General features: G+C 43.7%; 2 long non-coding RNA genes across 3 annotated transcripts in view; one reads left to right on the plus strand and one right to left on the minus strand.

The window, feature by feature from the left end:
• Nucleotides 1-3,177, plus strand: part of LOC135186517 (uncharacterized) — a 71,729-nt gene extending 68,552 nt beyond the window's left edge. The window contains exon 2 of the long non-coding RNA XR_010306996.1: nt 3,069-3,177. This is a non-coding gene — a long non-coding RNA (uncharacterized LOC135186517). The remainder of the gene's footprint in view (nt 1-3,068) is intronic.
• The window catches only part of LOC135186516 (uncharacterized), a 234,956-nt gene that overhangs the window by 33,244 nt on the left and 181,111 nt on the right, over nt 1-20,601 (minus strand). Inside the window, exon 6 of one of the 2 annotated variants that reach the window (XR_010306992.1) lies at nt 14,178-14,396. The exons of the other annotated variant lie outside the window; for it this stretch is intronic. This is a non-coding gene — a long non-coding RNA (uncharacterized LOC135186516). Of the gene's footprint in view, nt 1-14,177; nt 14,397-20,601 lie in introns of those variants that run through there. 2 annotated transcript variants of the gene reach the window in all.

Genomic DNA, 20,601 nt, shown 5'->3' on the forward strand with positions numbered 1-20,601 from the left:
TCAGAGAGGAGAAAATTGGCCCAAATAGGATGTACTAGATATTTCAATTAACTCTCTTCTTTTTTTTTCCTCCTCTTTGTTTCCCATGAGTTTTTGCCTAACAATTCTTTGAGTTGAATGAAATCTGCCTTCTTGAAGTCCCTTAGAAGGAGCTGTTCCATTGTAACAGAGAATATGACTGTTTTAAGCTTAAAAGAAACTTAGTCCCACCTTTTCTATTGGTAATTTTAGACTGTTCATTAAGACACATCCAGCACAAGAGGGCAACTATGAAGACCCAGCTCATATTTAGTAATGGCAGATTGTATTTGACCAACCCAAGTGATTCCTATGAAAAAAAAAGGAGCAGCTGTCTTTTACCTTGACTTTTGACAGTCCCACAGCTTCCTTTCAGCAAGAACAGAGAGATATGGATGGGAGAGAGGGACAGCAAAGTGACAAAATCTGTCTGAATGCTCCTTGTAAGAAAGAAACTGGCACAGGAATGTGATATCAGCGGAGGATTAGTCTCTTAATAGGCAGTCAGGGGCTGGAAGAAATGATGTGCAAGGAGGGGCTAAGAGAGATGGATTTTCTTAGGCTGCAGAAAAGAAGGCTAAGCTGGGGGCAGATGTAATTGCTGTCTTTAGCTCTCCTCAGAGCAAAGGAGCAGGGAAAAGGGATCCAGGCTCTTTTCAGAGGTGCACAGCAAAAAGACAAGAGGCAATGGGTACAGGTTGCAGCTAGATGGAAGAAAAAAGAAACTAATTCACTGCTACTGTTCCTGCTAAACACTGGAACAGGAATCTCAGTATGGTTGGGGATTTCTACCTGAACGAGGCCTCAAGCAGCCTGAAAAAGCATTGAAGTCAGCAGTACTTTGAAAGGAATTGGGACCAGATGACCACCAGAGGTCTTTTCCAGCAGGCACAGTTCTCGTACTCTGTATTGATTTTACCACTTCTCTTTTCAATTCTGAAGCTAAGGTTAAACTGAATTTTGCCTCTGACGAGTTGAAGATGATCAAGTTAGATGCAAGCATAACAAAATGATGGTTTAGTAACAACTGACATCTCATAATTTTCTGCCACTGATTCTCCTTTCTGCTCAATACCAGCAGCAGTGCCCAGGCTCTTCTTGTCAGTTGTTATTAGTCAGCAGCTGGTTTCCTAACCCTTCTGGGAATGAACTGGGTAGGTTGCATGAATGGCAAATATTTGTCAATTCCATCACCAGGGTTATAAGATGGTGTTTCATGTCTCTAAGACTTGCTCCTTCAACTGATTTTTCAGTTTTTCATAGCCATCTCATACTTCTTTCAATTGATTTCCAGCATGATGCTATCACACCTAACGTGAATGGAAAGAAAAAGGGGTGATGGTGGTCGAGTCTGTGTATTTAAACCCTAAGTGTGTTATAAACCCTAAGTGTGTCATGTCACAGGCCGAGGTGAGACAATAATTGATATCACTCAATGAAATGGATGAGCCAAAGCACTCTTCTGTATCTGGGTAAGATCAGACACCTCGAAGCCACCTTTGGGAGGTGCATAGGGAGGTCAGCCCAAGCTGTGCTGTGAAAAGGTTCATCGCTTGCACTCTAAGTAAAAACAATTGATTACTTCCTCCTTCTCCTGTGCATTTCATAAGGGCAGAGCGGGGGCCTGTGAACTGCTGGGTTTCACACCTACTTGTGAGAGTCCTGAGCCTTAGCTGAGTTGTGTTTTCTGCCCCTTCCCTTTCTTTGAGCTGGTCTCTGCATTCTTGCTGCAGTCAGCTTCTAGGAAAGAACACAAACTTTTCCTTCATCCCCCCAGGTGCCACACTGGAGCCCTTACCTTTCTGTTTGCAAAGCCTGCAGCTAGTCCTCCTGCTAGGTAGCTCTTCCTTTGGTGACAGCTGCTGTGTACCTTGCTATAAATATAACAACTTGGCCAGCCTGGTCATTGCTTTGTACGCCACTTGTCATGGCCCCCAGTGTGTTTTATGTGTCCTTTATGATACTAAACATGCAGAAGCAGCTACAAAATAATGTATCTGATTATTAATTCTAGAGAGTAATTTCTACTGAACAAGGGAGCAGCAATGACTAACATGTCCTGCCAGCTCTTGGCAGCCTGACCAGCCCAGCAAGCTGACCAACCTGCCAGATCCCTTTCTTTGTCATTATCCACCAAGCAGAATTATCTTTCTAAACCTCTTTTTGAGTACTTTGTATGTCCATTCATATTCATTCTCCTTTACATTTTCTCCCATAACATATTTCTTTATTTGCCAAGAGCAAAGCTGTATGATTTTTCCCCCAGCTGTACTTCTAGTACAACTGGAAGTTAGAGTGCACTGTTTTTGTGTGACATAAAGGGATGAAGGGAACCTTTTCTGCACTCAGCCTTCAGATTTATTTGTGTTTTGCTAATCATTTCAGTGTGTGCACATATATGAGAATTCTACTAACTTTATTCATCATCATAGACTTTATGATGCTTGTCACTTTTCACTTGTCACCTCTAGAATCTGGCAATTCAAGTTTTGATACATACATCCTCTTTATGATTCTGTATATTGTATTTGTTATGAAGCTTATTAGCCTCCAAGTCCAGCAGCTGGCTCTTCTGTTGGCTCACCAATGGTTCATTCAAGTGATTCACATCAGTTCAAGCTCCTAACTTCTCATTTTAAAAGTTTAGGATTGCTGAATCATTCTCTTTATCATAATCTTTCAAGTATTCCTACACTCTGCTGTGCTTAAAGAATGAATCTGTGTTGTATGAACATGACTGAGACTTATTTTAGTGGAAATAATGTGTTAAAAGCATCAATACCTTAAAAAAGAGACACTCCTCTTAAAAAGTTATCCCAATACAGCCACTTCTAAGTACAGTCACACTAGAGAAGGATTATAGGTTGGGCTTGGTGATCCTGAGGGTCATTTCCAACCTGGATGTTTCTGTGATATACCTCTAACTTTATATCCTACTTAAAACATACCAAATTCCCTTCATTCCTTCCATGAAAAGTATTTTAAGGGTTTCCCAGAGATATTAAGCTCTGTGTCTGTCTTCTGAGGTATTTGCATATGTTCATTTGCAGATGCTGAACACAGCGTAGAGATACAAACAACCAAAACCTCACAGCAGGTCGTTGCCAGTGCACTGAAGTAGATGTCCTTGCAGACTCTTTGCTGATCCTAATTTGACAGGTAGGTCTGTACCTTGCTACTCAAATATATACAAAGGTAGGGGGTTTTTAAAAGTTTGTTAGTTGTTTGTTTGTTTATTTAAGTGCAGTCTGAAGGGACAGCTCAAGAATCAGAGGCAAAGGATACCACTGAAGTACCACAGAATCACAGAATGTTGGGGGCTGGAAGTGACCTCAAAGGATCACCAAGTGCAACCCCCTGCCAAAGCAGGACCACCTATAGCAGATCACACTGGAACCCATCCAGGAGGGCCTTGAATATCTCCAGAGAGGGAGACTCCATACCTGCCCTGGGCAGCCTGTTCCACTGTTCTGTCACCTTCACAGTGAAGAAATTCTTTCTCATGTTTACATCAAACTTCCTATGCCTCAGCTTCCACCCACTGCCCCTTGTCCTGTCATTTGGCATCACCCAGCAGAGCCTGGCTCCAGCCTCTTGGCACTCACACTTTATGTCTTTATAAACATGAATGAGGTCACCTCTCAGTCTCCTCCTCTCCAAGCTAAAGAGCCTCATCTCCCTCAGGCTCTCCTCATAGGGAAGATGTTCCACTCCCTTAATCATTTTTGTGGCTCTGCACTGGACTCTTTCAAGCAGTCCCCCGAGGTCCTTTTTGAACTAGGGGGCCCAGAACTGTACACATTATTCCAGTTGCAGCCTCCCCAGGGCAGAGTGGAGAGGAAGGAGAATCTCTCTTGATCTAGTAGCCACAGCCCTTCTACTACACCTCAGAATGGCACTGACCTTCTTGGCCACAAAAGCACACTGCTGGCTCATGGTCAACCTTCCATCCACTAGGACCCCTGGGTCCTTTTCCCCTTCACTGCTCTCCAGCAGGTCAGTCTCCAACCTGTACTGATGCCTGGGGTTGTTCTTTCCCAGGTGAAAGACTCCAAACTTGTGCTTCCAAGCTGATGAGAGGCCTGGAACACAAATCCTATGAGGAGAGGCTGAGGGAGCTGGGGGTGTGGAGCCTGGAGCAGGCTCAGGGCAGAGCTCATTGCTGTCTACAACTACCTGAAGGGAGGCTGTAGCCAGGTGGGGTTGGTCTCTTCTCCCAGACAACCAGCAATAGAACATGGGGACACAGTCTCAAGTTGTGCCAGGGGAAAGTATAGGCTGGATGTTAGGAGGAAGTTGTTGCCAGAGAGAGTGATTGACATTGGAATGGGCTGCCCAGGGAGGTGGTGGAAGCACCATCCCTGGAGGGGTTCAAGAAAAGACTGGATGGGGCAATTAGTGCCATGGTCTGGTTGACTGGATAGGGCTGGGTGCTAGGTTGGACTGGATGAGCTTGGAGGTCTCTTCCAACCTGGTTGATTCTATGATTCCTACTGGAAGCTCAGCCTTCAGTACTCTCTAATAATTGCAGGAACTCTTCAATCATATATACTCTGGGAGCTCTGAGTAGTGGTTTTTCCTGAGATGATGGACCTCTTGAATCACCTGATAGACTCTGTCCTCCAAGGTATCATAAGGAACACAATAGCAGGAAAGAGGTACTGAAATAAATACTGAGGCAACAGTGGTTCACTAGAAATTGGTCATAAAAGGCCTTTCAGTGCTGCAAAAAAGGCATAGTCTGGAAAAGTAATTCAGTAGCCTGGCACAGAGGCCCTAAAGCGACAGGTTTGGTTGGTTCCTGTGGAAATGATCTCTGATGATTATTGTTTTTGTCATACTTCTCCCAGTAGTTAGTTGAAAGTTCTGTCCACAGGCCATCCTTTCTACTAAGATTTCAAATTCATTATGGTCATTTTTTTTTTTTTTTCAGAAGAAAGAAATCCATTTTCTGTTACCCAGAAGATGTTACCCTCGTGGGTTTCTGAAAGAGCAGAATTTGTGGTGGTTACTGCTGGTAAAGTGAGTAATTGACCAGAGAAACTTTCTGTATCCACTTTGGCATGATAAAAAGCGAGTGCTGTTCAGAGGAAACATAATAGGCTTTTTCTTGGTGCAGAGAACTCATTCTTTGTCCAGGTAGCAAGTGCAAATAACTCCACTAAATGAAAAGATAGATGACAGAAAATAGGAGAATGTTATAGCAAAGAGAAGAAAGAAAACCCTTTACTGTGCAAAACTTATACATCATTTTCACCTGGACAGAACCCTTGAGATGGGAGGTTTGCTTAGCTGCTCTAAAAGGAGAATGATTTTAAAATGAAAGCCACACCTTTACAAATTAAAACCTGCTCTTTCACGTCCTACTCAGACCTCCCTTGCACGAGCTGCTATGGCTTGAACTCTTATTGCAATGAACTGGGGGCTGTGCACCCTGCTGATAGTCCTGGGGGTTGAATGGGTGTTGGGGGGAGAAGCTCTCACTGAGCACAGCAAGGGAGTTGAGACTCTGTAAATCACCACATGTGATGCTTCAACACCTGTGTCTGAAGCTCAATTATGTGCTCTTCATCCCTGGCACTCTTGTCTTTCCACTTCCACTCTCTCCAGCCTGCTAGAGGTGGTGGCTGATAAAGGTCACATTTCAGATCCTCTAAAGTGGTTCTTTCAAACTGATCTTGTTAACGCTTATTTTGACAGGAGAAAGAGAGGAAGGATTGCAGGGCCCCACACCATGAGAAGCATTTCTAGAGACCATATGTTAAGGCAGGCATCAAGTTGCTAACCAGTACCAAATCTCATAGGCTCAGTCTCTTCATACAGGGAAGCTTTTTTTTGCATTTTATGTTTTTTTCCAACTCGTGACTCAGTTCCCTCAGCCGCTCCTCATAGGTCATGTTTGCCAGACCTCTCCCTAGCGTCGTTGCCCTTCTCTGCACCCCCTCCAGCACCTCAGTGTCCCTCCTATACTGTGGTGACCAAACTGGACACAGTATTCGAGGTGTGGTCTCACAAGTGCTGAGTAGAGTGCTGATTTCTGCCTATTGGAACACATTACAGTGCTTTAGATGAAGACTGTATTCTCTTACAGAGAGTAGAAAATTATCATCAGCTGTAAGAGAAAGACCTTGTCCAGGATGCAAAGTGAAATAATACATTACTGATTCAGTTGTCATACTCATTCACCACGTAACAGCTGTCAGTGAGAGCTAGTCAGGAGTTCATGTTGTATGCTATGTTTGCAAATGCTGATTCTGTCTCATTATTTTCTGTCCTGTCTGCTATTAACCTTTTATTTTGAGCACGGAGGAAATGTGCATACAACATTTCAAAGTGCATCATTGTCACTTGGGTCACTCATGGGGGGGAGCAAATGTTTCCTTCCTGATTTGCATGCCTGCTGGTCATAAATAATTCTTATCATGTACTGTGGAAAAAAAAAGACTTGCTGTATGTCATCATTGTTTGAATTTTGATAGCAACTGACTCTTGAAGGTAAGCCATGTAAGCAGTAGTAAACTAATTGGAAGCTCTGAGATCATCCTGACTCTGGAGCTGCCTGTGCTAAAGACTGGCCAGATGCTAGTCCCAAACTGAAGTGGCTGTGCCATCACTCCTGTGCCCAGTACGCCAATCTGCTAGCACTGTGGGGGTGCAGTGTAATGCAGAATTCCTACTTAGTTACACTTTCACCCTCACACAGACTGTGTGGTGACATACCTGTTTCAACAGTTGTGTCCTGACCAGTCCAGATGTTTCTAAGTTGCTCTTATGCTAAGCACCTTAGCCTCTCTCTGTAACTAAATAAAACACTCTTTCAGAAGGCACTTCCTCTCATCCTTGGGTGGTGGTTAGGATAGCTGAGACAAACTGTGCCTGTGATGTTGCCTGTTCTGTCCAAAAGCAAATTTGGGAGTGAGTAGCCTCTGCTAGGGTAATGAACTTCTAACCTCTGGTATTGGCTGGGGTTTGCCTGCTGCATCTTTCCTTTTCTTCTGTGAGACAGCTATTCTAAGCTAATCATCTGGTTGCCCACCTACAGACAGCAGAAAGCAAAGACATTCTCCAGGGAATGATTCATTCTCCTCTAAAGATAAGTATCTGACACAGGTGGGTGTTAGGCAAAGTAGAAAATGTACTGTAAATCCATTTCTGTTGGTATCGTTCGCTGCTTAAGCAGTCTCTTAGGAGGAGAGGTTCTTCTCTGAGCTTGGAGAAGAGTCTCCCACCCATCGTGTTGGTGGAGGACGAGATCTCCTGGATGTTAGTCTGAGCATTGTTTCCCTGCAGGCCACTGTTACGAATGATGCAAAATTAATAATCTATATTAATTTTGATATCCAGGCAAAGATTGTTAATGGCTATAAAAGTTGTCTATTAACATTAAATGTCACCAGAAAACTTATTTGCCATGCTTGAAACACACAGTTGGATACTTATACACACAGGGAACAGCCAACTTACAACACTTTAAGAAATAACTAGCAAATACAAACATTAAATTCAAAACTGGAAAGGGGTTCCTAGTTTCAATTATACTGCTTGCCCACCAGGGGACTTGAGAGGCTCCTTTCTGCTGCTCAGGCAGAAAGGCACAATAGAATCCAGTTACAGAACCTCTTACAGAGAGGCTTTGAATAGTTACTCACAAAATAGGATCAGACAGTACCCAAACAATTAAGAGAATTCTGTTGGCATCTTAAAAGTCCCTGCAGGAAAAGCAGAGCACGATGTGGCAGGGCAGAGCAGGCAAAAGCAAGGGCAGGCGTGTGGCAAGAGCCTATTTATTGTTTGCCTGAATGGAATGGCCACTTTGACCACAGAGTCACCAATCAGCGTGGCACCTTGCCAAACCTGACCATATTGGGTGAAGTCAGGAGCTTGCTTTCCTTTACTTGAGAAGAACAAGTCTGGGCAAGCCTTGGACCCTCACAGTGGTTGTCTCCCAGCCTTTCGTCTTCTCCCTTCGCTCTGCTTCCCCCACCCCAGCAGAGGGAAGGGGACATGTATCTTCCATGACACCCACATAAATGAAGGGGATGAACGAAGGAGAGGCATGAGCCATGAAAAGTAATTAGGGAATCACAGAATCAGTCAGGGTTGGAAGGAACCACAAGGATCAGCCAGTTCCAAGCCCCCTCACATGGGCAGGGACACCCTACCCTACATCAGTCTGCACACAGCCTCATCCAGCCTGGCCTTAAACCACCTCCCTGGGCAACCCATTCCAGGCTCTCACCACTCTCGTGCTGAACAACTTCCTCCTCACTTCCAGTCTGAACCTACCCACCTCCAGCTTTGCTCCATTCCCCCCAGTCCTGTCACTCCCTGACAGCCTAAAAAGTCCCTCCCCAGCTTTTTTGTAGCCCACTTCAGATACTGAAAGGCCATAAGGAGGTCATCTGGGAGCCTCCTCTTCTCCAGACTGAACAGCCCCAAGACTCTTTTAGTCTGTCCTCACAGCAGAGCTGCTGCAGCCCTCTGAGCATCTTCATGGCCCTTCTCTGGACACACTCCAGCATCTCCACATCCCTCTTGTAATAGGGGCTGCAGAACTGGATGCAGCACTCCAGGTGGAATGTAAGAGGACCTGTGTGAGAGGCAGTGATTGCTGGAAGAAATAAAAGAAGATTTTTAGGAGCAGAAGAATGGTGCAGGAAGTCAAACAGGGCAGAGATTAAAAACCAGAAGAGTTGTGGGGAAATTAAAAAAAAATAGAAAAAAATGTATTGAATGCAATCATTCCACCAGCTCCCTGGGCAGCCCATTCCAATGGAAAATCACTCTCTCTGGCAAGAACTTCCTCCTAACATCCAGCCTAGACCAGTATTTAAAAACCCAACAGTTTAACAGTCGACCATAGGAGGCTCATAGAGTAGGAGCCCTTTGAGTTCTTGTTCATGTCAGAAGGCACAGAAATGAAACTGCATTCTTCTCTCAGTATTAAAAGCAAATCACTTAAAGTCCCTGAATGTCTGTAAATGTAAACCATTTCTCAGTATACTTTAGCTCTTAGTATTTGCTAGCGCTGCTCAAAAGTCTGAGAAAGAGCCTCCTTAAGCTGCCTGTGAGAAACACCAAATGGTCAGCAAAAAACTACCTCAGTGTTTTGTCAAAATGCTGAGAAAAGTGGAAAGTTCTTATCTTTTTGTTCCAGGCTGGCAGCTGAGGTTTATTCTTACTGAGAAGGAGCACAGGCATAGTCTGTTTTATAGCAGAAATCTGAGCATTAAAAGTCCAGCAGTGACTCCAGGCTAAAGCTGATCCCTGAACCAATAGAAGTTTCAAGAATAACTTTGGTTTCCTTATTTGAATTAAGTCTCTGCTTTATTTTAAATCAGTTTTCATTGGGGTGCTTTGTACTGTTTCTATTACACCTCTGGCATAACAAATCCTCCACCTTAAGGTTATCTATCAGTCCTAAGAAGAGTATTTAACTGAAAGTTGAGCTCCTTTTGCTGCACATCTAGGAGTCCAGCACTTAGGTTTATGGGGGGATTGTTTCCCCTAGAAAGCAGAGGATTAGACCCCACCTTCAGAGACTGACAGCTTAAGGAGAGAAATAAAAGGCACTTTTGCAGGTGACCTCCTATCTAGCCTAACTAACCTCTGCTATTGTCTTCAAAAGCACTGGGCTCCAAGTAGGGCAATGGATCTGTAACAATGGCTGGCCCTAGTAAGCCGTGCATCTAGGTGGTCAGATTCTTCCTCATTTCAGAAAGGACTCTCTATGCATTGTTGTAACTTTCATAGCAGTATGACAGGAGACAGATGCTGATCAAAGAGATAATGTCCAAAAATAGTGGGGTTTTCATGGAACATCTCTTTTACGAGGAGAGCCTAAGGGAGCTGAGGCTCTTTAGCTTGGAGAAGAGGAGACCAAGAGGTGAGTTCATTAATGGTTATAAATATGTAAAGGGTGAGTGCCAAGAGGCTGGAGCCAGGCTCTGCTCAGTGATCCTCAGTGACAGGACAAGGGGCAATGGGTGGGAGCTGAGGCATGGGAAGTTCCCTGGAAATATGAGGAAAAATTTTTTTTTCCCTGTGAGGGTGACAGAACACTAGAACAGGCTGCCCAGAGGGGCTGTGGAGTCTCCCTTCCTGGAGATATTCAAACCCCACCTGGATGCATTCCAATGTGATCTGATCTAGGTGATCCTGCTCTGGCAGGGGGGGTGGACGGGCTGAGCTTTTGAGGTCACTTCCAACCCCTGACATTCTGAGATTCTGTGTAAAACTATTTTGCGACAATGTCTGCTTCCAGTGTCACACAGGAAGGACTGGCCTGGTAGGCTGGATGTTAGGAGGAAGTTCTTGGCAGAGAGCGTGATTGGCATTGGAATGGGCTGCCCAGGGAGGTGGTGGAGGCACCATCCCTGGAGGTGTTCAAGAAAAGCCTGGATGAGGCACTTAGTGCCATGGTCTAGTTGATTGGACAGGGCTGGGTGCTAGGTTGAATTGGATGAGCTTTGAGGTCTCTTCCAACCTGGTTGATTCTATGATTCTATGATCTTTCAAGGTCACCCCCAGATCAGACATACTAAACCTAAGGAACTTGAGCACTACTTGAGACTGTCTGTGCTGTTTTATTACTAGTTGCCTGGCAGAAGAGACCAACCCCACCTGGCTACAACCTCCTTTCAGGTAGTTGCAGACAGCAATGAGGTCACCCCTGAACCAACCTCCTTTTCTCCAGGCTGCACACCCCCAGCTCCCTCAGCCTCTCCTCACACGGCTGTGCTCCAGGCATCCTCCAAGATCCTCCTGTCCAACCCCTCCACTGCCAGAGCAGGGTCACCTATACAGATAAACACACCAAAATGCTCTATTAAATTCCCCTTCTCAAAAAAAGGCATTAGATCCAATTCTGGCCTAAAGTATTTCTTTGTGTGAATGAAAAGTTATAAAGGTAACTGATGGTTGTATTTCAGCTGCTATCTGTATTCCCTGCCATCTGAAGGAGGAATATGGTCGCATGATTGAGTCACAGAACATTAATTTGAAATATATTGATTCCCCCTTAGATCAATACCCTCACAGCATACATATTTTAATCTATATGCAAAGTTGATGCCATCATTTGAAAAGCAAACCAGGCATAATGTATTTTTAGCTAAGTCTTGACTGTTAAGTATTTTATTATGGCTACCAAAATAATTGACCTAAGATTTTTCTTTTCTCAAGTCCATCTATTTGTCTTGTTTCCCACACATCTGAAGAGGAAACTGTGAAAATGTCTTATATCCCATTTTAACTAAACTTCAAGAGTTCTTTCACACTGTTGTTGCTTTCATAGAGTGAACTTTCAGAGAATGGAGCACAGCCCTGTGAGGAGAGGCTGAGGGAGGTGGCGGTGTGCAGCCTGCAGAAGAGGAGGCTCAGGGCAGAGCTCATTGCTGCCTACAACTACCCGAAGGGAGGTTTTAGCCAGGTGGGGTTGGTCTCTTCTGCCAGGCAACCACCAATAGAACAAGGGGACACAGTCTCAACTTGTGCCAGAGGAGGTATAGGCTGGATGTTAGGAGGAAGTTCTTACCAGAGAAAGTGACTGGCATTGGAATGGGCTGCTCAGGGAGGTGGTGGAGTCACCGTGCTTGGAGGTGTTGAAGCAAAGCCTGGCTGAGGCACTTAGTGCCATGGTCTGATTGATTGGATAGGGCTGTATGATAGGTTGGACTGGATGATCTTGGAGGTCTCTTCCATCCTGGTTTGATTCTATGACTTCAGTGCAAGTACTCCATCTGAACTACAACTTGATTGTAACAAAGCACTCCATAATGAGAGAAATCTAATGGAACTAATTGATTTGTCATGCATGTGACTGTTTTGGTTGGCTTTATTCCTCTCTTTTTTTTTGTGGGGGGGAGAGGGGGGAAGCAAAGGAAAGAGTCTTCATCCTGCTTCTTCATTAGAGACATTAGAAATCACATTTACAAAGGCACATTTACTGCAGCGTGTCTGTAATCACTGTAATTGATTTAAATGCTTGAATTAACTGAGAACATTCATAGATTTGTTCAGAAACTGACTGCAAGACAATGCTGGGTGACACTGGAACATTTTATTATACTGCAGAAGGCTTTAGGAAAGTTTCCATGATGAAGAAATTCCTTCTTTAATTTTTTTCCCCAGCTGCTGTTCAGAATATTTTTCAAATGAAGGTGAAGATCCAGGTGCAGCAAAAGATGAATGTAATGTGTTACCCTAGGAATGAAATACTTGTAAGTTTGGAATGCTTATCAGCCACGTTGCAGTAGGGGGTAGAAATTTCCCTGTCGATTTCCCTGAGGGATTGTCTGCAGGACTAGAGCAGTGTTTTGCACTCATTAGTTCCCTCTCTAAACATACACTGACCTTTAAAATACTCTAGTTCCCTTGCTGACACCTTCAGCTAATTCAGTGAGTCCTTTCAAATGAGAAAGGTGATCTGTACCTAGCTGTGAAGCAGGTACCAGTGCAAAGTGCATCCTTGTCTCTACAGCTGGGGTTGTTGGCTGTTTCTTAAAGAATGAAGCTCTTGAAGAGTAAGCTGAATAAGCATCTCCCACTGGTATTAGCTTGGGTGCAGTCAGCTTTAGTTTGAGATGGAGGAGATAGAATTTGTTAGCATCTCTAAATCCCTGACATCTTTGTGGCTTTGTGGCTCTATGACGTGTCCTTAGCTGTGCAGAGTGACAGAGCATTGTGCTTGCCACTAAACTGTAGAGCCTTTAAGCAAGTGATGAGCTAAAAGTCTACCTGGTATTTTCCTCATTTGTTTTTCTCTCTACAGTGATGTCATTACTATTATCACCATCATCCCCATTCATAAGAATCATACTTCTTATTGTATCATCTGAAACCAGTATAAAATAGACTTGATAATGTGCCTGCTCAGCAATTTGGGAGTGAAAGGATAAAGAAATTTGCTTTGTGTTTCCTGCTGCCTTTGCAGCTACTCTGCAAATGAGTTCCCTGTCTTCTCTGCATAATTTGAATCTCTTTATCATATGTACTGCTGATACCATCATGAAGCTGGAAGAAGGACATACAGCAGAAAGCAAAGGAGCTTCCACATGTTCAGCTCTCATGGCAGTCTCCTTTGACTCTACTTGTTGCCTATACTATTTTTCTCCATTTATTTGATTCCCTAATACAAAGTCTTCTTGAGGCTATTTCTGTCATCAGAACTCTGACCAAATCATAGAATCATAGAATCAACCAGGTTGGAAGAGACCTCCAAGCTCATCCAGTCCAACCTAGCACCCAGCCCATGCCAATCAACTAGACCATGGCACTAAGTGCCTCATCCAATCTTGAACACCTCCAGAGACGGTGACTCCACCATCTCCCTGGGCAGCCCATTCCAATGCCAATCACTCTCTGGCAAGAACTTCCTCCCACATCCAGCATAGACCTCCCCTGGCACAAGTTGAGACTGTGTCCCCTTGTTCTGTTGCTGGTTGCCTGACAGAAGAGACCAACCTCACCTGGCTACAGCCTCCTTTCAGGTAGTTGTAGATAGCCATAAGGTCTGCCCTGAGCCTCCTCTTCTGCAGGCTGCACACCCCCAGCCTCTCCTCACAGGGCTGTGTTCCAGGCCTCCCACCCGCTTTGCTACCCTTCCCTGGACATCTACAGGATGTTTCAAACATGGTGGTGGAAATCTCTATGGGTTTTGTCTGTCCATTAATATTTGTGATTTGCATGCCTTGAGTGATACTTTGCTTTTCTGTGCTCTTGTCGCATTAAAACCAGCTCAGACATGGCAAATAGGATGCTACAAGTTCATTTCCAGTATAATATGAGAAGTCAGTGAGAGTGAGGTAGATGCAGTTCTGGCCCACAGAGTAAATAATGGATATCATGAATCACAGAAGGTTAGGGGCTAGAAGGGACCTCGAAAGATTATCCAGTCTAAACCCTCTGCCAGAACAGGATCATCTGTACCAGATCACACAGGAATGCATCCAGGCAGGTCTTGAATATCTCCAGAGAGGAAGACTCCAGAACCCCACTGGGCAGCCTGTTCCAGTGTTCTGTCACCCTCACAGTGCCAAGACAATGCACACCACTAGACTTCTTAACATACCCTGAGCCTGAAATGGAAGATAAAACCCAGCAGCTGCTTTTGATAACATGAATTGCAGCTCTGACAGATGGTGATGAACAATGTGAAATCAGTGTTTCCCAAAACCATTTAATAACTGAGGATCTTTACTGCCTGATTCCACCAGCACTCCAGTAAAAACATGTAGATTTATGCTGTAATAGCACAGTTGGTCATTGTGAGATGCAGTTCACTGGGTTCTTCCTTTCAGTGTTGTCTGTTGGAGCAGCTGACAACACCAGCACAGACTGGAGCTAAGCGATGCAGGAGTTGTTCTTACACATAAGAGCTGGAGATGGAAACAGAGAATGAGTTTCTTTTAGAACACAAAACCAAACAAACAAATAACCCAAAACCAAACCAAACAAAAACCCAAACCAAAACACACCCCAAAAAAACCACAACCCAAACCAACAGCTCCACAAACCCAAAAAACCCAAATGAAAAAAACTCCATCAACAAAAAAGCAAATGAAGAAAAAAACAATAAGGATGGAGAAATAAACCAAAAACCAAAGCAGCAACAAACCAAACCCAACAATAATTACAAAATCCCACAGGAAATCATCCAACCACTAAAAAAAAACACCAGCAACAGCTGTACCAGCAGAAGTTTGCTACCTTGCCTGGAGATTTTCATTGAAAGTTTCCTTGCTTAATTATTTCTTTCACCTTGGCTGTCTCCATCGCCCTTTCTAGTGCCACCTTGTCTTTTTCACTTCATCTCAGCGAAAATTAATCCTTCAAGGATGTTTCCAACACTCTCAGCAGCACAGGGCAGAAGGGTTGTGGGTTTTTTTTTTCCTTCTAGCATAGCCAAAATGTGATCTGAAGTGTCAAAACCAATCACCTGCCCAGAACATGGAATCACACCTCTTTGCTAAGCATTTTGTCTGAGCTCAATGCTTTAAAAATAGGTTGGGGAAGTTTTTTATCAGTTACTCTACTACATTTGATAATAATTCTGTCACCCAAACTATAAATAAATGATTAAAAAAAACCCACCACCACAGTAAAAACTATGCATTTAATCTACTCTTTGAGAAGCATGGGATGAGTCTCTTGGAAGTGGAATTTAACACTTGAAATATATTCTGCTGGATGAGCTTTTCAGTGCTTGTGATGGCTACTGCAAAAAGGAGCAGATTACTTTCAACAGAGTGCTGCATTTTCTTCTTTTCACATTTCTGTCCATTAAATATTGTATACTGATTAGAACAGTGCTAGAGTACAAAAGCTGGGGGAGTTAGGCACAGATCACAGAATGTTAGAGGTTGGAAGGGACCTCCAGATATCATCCAGTCCAACCCCCTTGCCAAAGGCAGGATCACTCAGGTCTACGCAGGAATGCATGCAGGCAGGTTTCGAAAGACTCTAGAGAAGGAGACTTCACAACCCCCTTGGGCAACCTCTTTCACTGCTCTATCACTCTCACTGTAAAGAAGTTTCCCCTCATGTTGAGGTGAAAATTTCTATGTTCAAGTTTGCATCCATTGTTTCTTGTCTCACCACTGTGCACCATGGAAAAGAGATTGGCCTCATCCACTTGACACCCCTCAGATATTTATAGACATTGATCAGATCCCCTCTCAGTCTTCTCCAGACTTAACAGTCCCAGGGCTGTCAGTCTCTCTCCATAGGGGAGATGCTCAAGTCCCCACATCATCCTCGTGGCTCTCCGTTGGACTCTCTCTAGCAAGACCCTGTCTGTCTTGAACTGGGAAGTCCAAAACTAGGCACAATACTCCAGCTGTGATCTCACCAGGGCAGAGTAGAAGGGGGAGAAGAAGAGGAAGTGGGAGGTAAGATGACATAGAAGGATTATTATCATATTATTGTGTGTAGTTCTATCCAGTGTGTTCACATTCTAAACAGATGTTTGAGTAGAGAAGTGTTTATAAAAAAGTCCTTGGAGAGCTTGCACTGTCTCAAGATCCTGAAGCAGCACAACCTGTTTGACTCACCGAGGAGACAATTAAGAAGGAGTCAGTGGCTATTTGCACAGAGATGAACTTGATGGGAAAGAGCCCTTTCATCTAGCAGACAGTGTATAATAACATTCCCAGGTTGTGTGTGGACACTTAATAAATTCAGTTTGAAATTAAGGTTCAGGTTTGTAGGCAGATAGCTGTTGCAACCCCTCAGTGAGAAGTATGATGAAATCACTTGATCTCAGTGTCTCGACTTGAGATGTGTCTTTGAAGTGTGATTTATCTAATCAAAGCAGGAGGAGGAATTATTTGAATTAAATTCTGTCATCTGTATGATATAAGACACTGGACTGGGAACATTGTCTCTCCCTCCTGGACCTAAAGCCTAAAAACCTAGAACTGGAATGTTTGAGGGGATGGGTTTAATGTAAATCACAGGACTTTCAAACAGTCGTGGCAGGATAAAGTGTCCTTTATGTAAGAGCAAATGTAATTTATGCACACTTAAAAGGCACTTTTACTCTGCCTGAAGAGTGTGAAGAGGCCTTGTTGTGCTGACAATATATTCACAGCTGTTTGGGAATAAAAGGGACCCTTGTGATCATCTGGTGTGACTTATGGTAGAACATAAGCTGTAGAACTTCATACAGTATTTCCACATCAAGCCTAATGATGTGTGCTTGATCTTTTGGAAAAGATATTCTGTTTCATGTGTTCAGCTCAGTTTCTTGATTCCCTGCACTCAAAATCCAGCACACCTCCGTGTTTTGGTGGTTTTTTTTTCCAGAGAAGAGCATTAGGTGAAGAGTGGGAAATTTTTCACCTCCTTTGACATTCATGAACTGACTTTATCTGATGAATTTTGAGCAAAATGAGAGTAAAAGTAGGTGATCTGCGTTAAGCAAGTGACTGGAAAATGCCCTTCCTCCACTCTACTGAATAATCTCAACATGTTAGGCTGGGTTATCTTCCTCAAATTTGTAAAGATGATTGGTTGTAGAGAGAAACATGGTCTGGTTTGGTTTTGATTAAAAAGCTTGCCTTTGGTTGAGTGACAAAGACAGTAACTTACCTAAAGATGTATAATAGACTTTCACTTCCCTTGCATCTCATAGGCTGTCCTATTGCTCACTCTCTGGAATTTGGAAGCAGAAAATGTCATATTTCTACAACTGCTTTACATAATCCCTGCAGTACTCTATTTCTATCATAGAATCATAGAATCAACCAGGTTGGAAGAGACCTCAAAGATCATCCAGTCCAACCTAGCACCCAGCCCTATCCAGTCAACTAGACCATGGCACTAAGTGCCCCATCCAGTCTTGAACACCTCCAGAGATGGTGACTCCACCACCTCCCTGGGCAGCCCATTCCAATGGCAAATACTCTCTCTGGCAAGAACTTCCTCCTAACATCCAGCCTATACTTCCCCCAGCACAACTTGAGACTCAGTCCCCTTGGTCTATTGCTGGTTGCCTGGCAGAAGAGACCAACCCCCACCTGGCTACAGCCTCCCTTCAGGTAGTTGTAGACAGCAATGAGGTCACCCCTGAGCCAGTTCTTTGCAGCCATTTAAGCTCCTGGAGTTCCCTTTTTGTTTGTTTTACTGGGAAACAAGAGCTATCAAAGAGATGTTTTAGGCTAAGACAACAGCAGCATAAGATTCTGTGATATCAGCCCCTGACCCAGGTAGACATAGGCAATTTATCTCTGCGCTGACTCTATTGATTTCATCTGAGCTACACCTGAGTGGTTATAGACCAGTTATTTAGCAAGTCTATTTATGCTAACTTGGCTAGTTTTATTTTCCAGTGTGTCCTCAGAAACAGAAGTCTCAAAACCAAAAAAAAACAAACAAAAAAACCCCCAGAAAAATGTTGTTGCAAAATAAATCTTTCCAGTGGTCTTTATAACTACATTGCCCCTCGTTTGTTTTGTGCTGCTGGAAAGATAAATGGTCTGTTTTGACATGAGGGAAAATGGATTTTGTATGTAGCAGGAGCTATGAGGAATTGGAAGTTTAAATTAAGATGCTGGTCTTTCTCACTGCATTAAGAAGAAGTAGATACAATTTAATGATTAAAGAAAGGAGTCAGTATATTTTTGGTGGAGAAAAGAATACTTCTGTTCTGTGCCTGACCTTATTTTCCCCCCTTCCCCCATGGATTGGTTTTTAATAGTCACCTCTTGAATTGGTTCCTTGGCAAACCAGGTTGTTTTATTTATCACTGTGAAAACAGTCACATAACGTAGGTACTGCTACCACCACTCTCAAAGGAAAACAAAACTAAACAGGAAAATCCACAGGAATATCAAACCAACACAATAATTTATATGTGGTTTTTTAAACAGAGCAGACTGAAAAAAAAGTGCTCATATGCATAGTGATTTCTGGCAGGGTTTGCTTTTCTGTTTTCTCTCAATGCAGCTGCTGGAATGCAATGCACATGATTGTAAAGCAGCTTGGAATGAAATGAAACAGAATTGTGGATTTCACATGACAATGACATTGGAAATTAACTTTGCTTTGTGAGCCTGCTGTCTCTCTATAGGTGTCAGCATCTGTATTCTGTTTCTAGAAGGGCAGAATGCCTTTCCACTTCTCAGCCTTAACTGATAGTGGTTGGCCACTCTCTGAATGCATCACTCAGGGTAGTGCTAGGACTAGGAGGAATGAGACAAAGCTAGTAATGGGTGGATTCAGGCTGGATGTTAGGAAGAGGTTCTCACCATGAGGGTGGTGAGACACAGGAATGGGTTGCCCAGGGAGGTGGTTGAGGCTCCGTTCCTGGAGGTGTTTAAGGCCAGGCTGGATGAGGCCCTAGACAGCCTGATGTAGTGTGGCCCTGCCCATGGCAGGGGGGTTGGAACTAGATGATCCTTGTGGTCCCTTCCAATCCTGACTGATTCTGTGATTCTATGATGTTTCTGTGTTATAATCTAAGTCTCTGTCAAATGGCAATAAGAATATAATCACAGAATTACAGAATGTTAGGGGCTGGAAGTGACCTTAAAAGATGATCAAGTCCAACCACTCTGACAGAGCAGGATCACCTAGAGGAGGTCAGACAGGAAAGCATCCAGGCAGGCTTTGAATATCTTCAGAGAAGGAGACCTCAGAACCTCTCTGAGCAGCCTGTTCCAGTGCTCTATCACCCTCACAGGAAAAAAGCTTTTCCTTATGTTCACAGAGAACCTCAGTTCAGTGTTCTTTCAAGCTCATAACATGGTAAATCTGAGATCAAGTTTGAAAAACCAGGGGATGTAAGAGCATAAAATTACCTCAGAAGCTTTTTGGATCTCATTTTATATGCAGATCTGACTTCTGAGAAGGATGTTGGCTGGATGGTGGTGCCTCCCACTGTTTTGCAAGTAAAACCACTGAGAGGCTGATCTTAAGCCTGCTTCTGTGTACATTTGAATGTCCATTTTAAATATTCAGAGAAGCTAAGTAATTCATTATACTTCTGCTGAACCCCACTCCCTCCAAATACTCTCTGTGAAAGCATTTAGCGAAGCTCTGACCCGCTTAAACATAAATAACTAAAGCTAAGTATAAAAGGTTTATCTAGTAGAGCACATTTAAGGAATCAATAAAGACCATTAGCTGTTTTAATTAAAAATAGACAATAGATGGTTTTCAAGTCTAGAATTCAACAACTTCACTTATCTCTCCAGAATGGTCCTACTAGAAGCTATGGTACTTGCAAAATATGAACAATTGAAAGCCCATTGATTGCCTTTACTACCAAAGAAATGAACCCCCGAAGCACCAATCAATGCCTGTGTGTCTTCAGGAGATAATCACAATTGCTAAATTTGCTTATTTGCGTGCTTTCAGTACTATATCATGTTTGTTTCTTGTTAGACTTGTATTGATCTTCCATCACACAGACAATTTTTCAATTGCTTAGCATGCTGACAGGGCAGCACTGTCGCGGTGGACATGGGCAATTAGGCAGTCGGCGTTGTGAGAGGCATCCAGCTTACACCACCTCACTTTTTATCCATAATGGTATTGATGAGCTGCATGTGCCTTGAGGATCTGAGAGTCCTGGTGGACAGCAAGCTGCCAGTGGGATAGCAATGTGCCCTTCAGACCAAGAAGGGCAATGGGATCCAGGGGTGCCTTAAAAGGAGTGTGGCCAGCAGATCGAGGGAGGTTCTCCTTCTCCTCTACTCTGCCCTGCTGATACCTCACCTGGAATAATGTGTTCAGTTTGGGGCTCCACAGTTCAGGACGGACAGGGATCTACTTGAAAGAGTCCAGCAGAGGGCTACAAAGATTACCAAGGGGCTGGAGCACTGCCTTATGAGGAGAGGCTGAGAGACCTGGGGCTTCTTGGTCTGATGAAGACTTAGAGGGAATCTAATCAATGTTTATAAGTATCTGAGGGCTAGGGGTCAAGAGGGAGGGGACAAACTCTTCTCAGTTGTGCCCTGTGATAGGACAAGGGGTACTGGGTATAAACTGCAGCACAGGAAGTTCCACCTCAACATGAGGGAGATCTTCTATACTGTATGGGTGACAGAGCACTGGAGCAGGCTCCCCAAAGAGGTTGTG

The sequence above is a fragment of the Pogoniulus pusillus genome, chromosome 25 (genome assembly GCF_015220805.1).
Source record: "Pogoniulus pusillus isolate bPogPus1 chromosome 25, bPogPus1.pri, whole genome shotgun sequence".
NCBI classification, from domain to species: Eukaryota; Metazoa; Chordata; class Aves; order Piciformes; family Lybiidae; genus Pogoniulus; species Pogoniulus pusillus.